The following is a 4010-nucleotide window of genomic DNA, read 5'->3' on the forward strand; positions in this document are numbered from 1 at the left end:
TGTTTTAGAACCGATTTATTAACGAAAAATTAACTTTTTAACAAGGATATGTCATACTTACGTCGAATATAGATGTATTTTGATAAATTCACAACGAACTGATTTTCATCGCTATATTGATGTACACCACATTTATGAAGAATTTACAACGAATTGGATCGTTGACATACATAAGTTTCTTGTAGTTTAAGGTAAATTTAATTTAAACTATCGAGCAAAACTGTATTTAAAAACTCACCATAATTTTTCCTTTACGAAATCATTGAAATGGGTGCTTTCCATTCTGGATCCCTTCACGAATAGAAAATTCTTCATAAAATCCTTCTATTGTAAGAGATGCTCCCACTCTGGATCTGTCTATTTATTTTTCATAGTTTGTATTCTATAAGATAAACAAAATACTGATTAATAAACAAATTAAACAATACTGTAACATAGAAAAAATTATTCAACAAAATTGCAATATTATTTTAAACTCCTGAAATATATTTTGAGAAAGTTTATCTCCCAAATATTAGGTTTAATGAATTATCCATCTCAATGTAAATAATACATGCAAATAAATAAAGAGAGATATTTGAATAGATGGTATTCATAAATTTCAATGAGAAAAATATTTTCAAATCATCTTAAGAAAATATATATATACAACTAAATGGATGAATAGCCAAAAATCATTAAGATCCAGATATCTTCTAAAATATATTTTTGCTTAAAAATAACCTAGGAAATAATTCATCAAACCTCTTAGAAAAAAATAATTCACGCTAAATCTTAAAAAAACTGTAATATTACGCTAATGGTTTGGCCACCAAAATTTGTTGCAAAAAATTAACATGAATAGATTTTTGTTCTTTAGTTTATTTAAAAATATATATACTATGGTGACAAAAAATTGATGAAATAAACAAACTCAAAACTTATGAAAACAAATTCGGGTTGAAAAATTCATCTAGATTTCTAAGAACATGATGCTTCTAAAATTAAAATGACAAAACAACTGGAATCAATATACTAATTATATCAATTTGAGATAATTGCAATAAAAAAGTATAATTAATTAGACAGTTTAGCGCCAGATTCATTACTGGTTGAGTGCAAAAATCTGTTGAAAAACTTATAAAAGCAGTTATATATTTAAAAGAAAACGTTTGTAAGTAAATAATAAGATCTTTAAGAGATTTACCATCATATTTTACAAGCATGAGCAAGCAAAAATATCTTATATACCAAATGAGCTAGCAAAAAATAAAAAACTCAATTGAATAGACAGAAAGCATCTCTACATCTATTTTTTTTATATAAATTTCTCAATGATAATTAGATTTTTGGTTGGATTATTTCCCTCTTTTTGGTCAATATTAATTATTAAATGTGAGATTTTTTTTTTTTGTCAAACAATGTGAGATTTATTACCTTTAGATACTCTTATTTTAAAGTAATAAATTTAAAAATAGTCAAAGTAAATAAATCTCTGTGTGAAAAATGTTGACTGTGGACCACAAAGATTTTTTTCTTTTTTAAAGATATACATGATTTGTTTTTCTCTCTTGTATTTTGTTTTTGATTGTTATTAGATTGTTGCTCATTATATTGTTATAGAAACTTTTTTTTTTAGCTCTCACTCTTCGTTATTTATTTGGATTAATTATCATTTAAAAAATAAGTTTACATGTTATTACTTGTTTAAGATGATACAGAAGTTATGTACTCTCATGTTTCCCACTAAAAAATGTTCTTTCAAGATCTTTGTTTCCTATACCCCTTTTTAGTGTTTTATCGGGATCGTGTATCTGTGGTGTAAATCATTTTCTTGAACTCTCTTACCCAAAATGCATTAACCAGAATGAATATCAACTTAAAAACAATAGTTGTTAGACATGTTTGTCTACAAATGACGAACAAATATTCACACCAAATTCATGAGTGATATTTAATATATTTAAGTGTCATATTTTTAGTATCATCTTTAAATGGAACCAATCCAGGTTTTTAATCAATTAATTAATAGCCTCAAAATTACTAATCAATTCTACCGATTAAAACATGCCATCAAACCATCAATCAAACCAGCGATAAACAAAACCAATAACATAAAGCCAGTTAACCAACATATGTCATAAAAAGAATCAAAACCAGCAGTGTGAATATCAGTCCTAAACAACAATAATTCCATAAACTAACATCCTAATAAAAGATATCAAACATAACAATCACAACACCAATATGTGCTATAGTGTAGGAACCATTGGTGTTGGAGGTAGCTAATTAGAAATTTGTTTTGAGCAGGGTTCGGTTGGTTCCAGAAAATGATGAGGGGTTGATTAATTCATCCAAGGATGCAAGTTATGAGTATCAAGTATCTGCTAATGGGACTATTCTTGTGCATGGGGGGGGGGGGGGGATCTTCGTGCCCAAGGACAAGAGTTTGAGGCAGAAAATTATGAGTGAGGCTCATGCGAGCATGTTTTCGATTCATCCAGGGAAGACCAAGATGTACCTAGAATTGAAGAGGTACTATCATTGGGTCGTGATGAAGAAGGATGTTGCGAACTCGATCGCAACTTATGATACATTCTAGTTAATGAAGGCTGAGAATCATGTTCCAATTGGATTGTTGTAGAGCTTAGCTATCCTATAGTGGAAGTGAGATAATTACGATGAATTTTGCAGCAAAGTTGCCAACTTTGCAAACCCAAAATACTATTTGGGTTATTGTGGACCGTCGGACCAATTTATCATATTTCTAGTCATTAAGAAAACCGTTAGAACACTAGTTTTTTACTAAAAAAATATATGTGAAGGAGATAGTTAGGCTCCATGGAATGCTGGTAAAGATAGTGTCAGACAAGGATTCCAAATTAAATTTTGTAACGCACAGACCACCACTTTTTCTAATGGGTCCTCTCTAGGTCCGTGATGTTAAAGGAAGATGTGAGCTCATTTTACATATGACACTTCTTGTTGTAATGTTAGTTAGGACTTGAATCGTGACTTGTAGAGTATATTGATAATATATATTCACTAGGAGTAGTCTCGTGCGTTGTATGGTTTTATTTATATTATTATTTATTTCCTGTTTAGAGTAACTTGCGATTAGTTTATTTTTCTGAAATATGTACTTGTTGGACAATATGGAATTGTGTAGTTAATGTTTTTTTTTTTCTGTCGATGTGATTATTTGAATTTGAAAATGAGTTGGTTGTGGCATTGTGTTGCTGTTGAGCTAATTTCATACTACAGTAGTTCAATTCATAGAGAATATAATCCATGTGTTTTTCTTGTTTTTTTTGGAATGATTGTGATTTTTTTTGGGATTTGATTGATTTTTTGTTAATGGTGTTGGTATTGCTATGTATATATTGGCACATATGTTGTGGGAAGTGGTTATGTGATTTTGCAAATTTTTCCCATTTAATTGTCATTATTACTCCCTTCATTTTTTAAATGTCGTTGTAGATTTAAAATTTTATTTCATATTACTTGTCGTTTTATATTTACGATGCAAATTTATGAATCAAATTCTATAAGTTTTTCAGTTTTATCAAATAAAATAGTATGTTAATGAAGGATAAAGCGGAAAATTTAATTATTTTCTTAATATGTGTGAAATTATCTAGAACAATTAATAATATAAAGCATAAGGAAAATTTTCTATTCATTGTTTTTGTGTACTTATTCTTGTAGTCGCTAGACTTATGAGTTGTTACATATTTGTATATATTTATTGGTCATTATTGTGTAATTAGTTTGGTCTTCTTAAGCAGCACCTCTTGAAACGTCTCTTTTATCATTTTTAACCTAAATTTTTTTCCATAAAAGCTAAGCAAGTTACATAGTTTGTTTTTAAATAGTCAAAATGTTCATCGAGATTATGGGATAATTCATGCTTGATCAATTTGGAAATATTAACTCACACACATATTAATTTGTCGTGTTTGGAGTTTTTCTTGGTTACTAATTTAAAGATAGTTATATTCTTTTAAATGTAGATTCTAGTGTATGTATAC

At 28.4% G+C, this 4010-nt stretch overlaps 1 long non-coding RNA gene across 1 annotated transcript; it reads right to left on the minus strand.

Annotated features, from left to right (window-relative positions):
• On the minus strand, positions 1-1283 carry LOC147923933 (uncharacterized). Its single transcript, XR_015586161.1, has 2 exons — positions 1187-1283; positions 1-382 (listed from the first exon to the last, which is right to left on the minus strand). It is a non-coding gene; the product is annotated as an uncharacterized LOC147923933 (long non-coding RNA).
• Positions 1284-4010: the final 2727 nt, after the last annotated feature.

This window comes from Camelina sativa, chromosome 17, assembly GCF_030686135.1.
Source record: "Camelina sativa cultivar CO46 ecotype springtype chromosome 17, ASM3068613v1".
In the NCBI taxonomy this organism is placed as follows: Eukaryota; Viridiplantae; Streptophyta; class Magnoliopsida; order Brassicales; family Brassicaceae; genus Camelina; species Camelina sativa.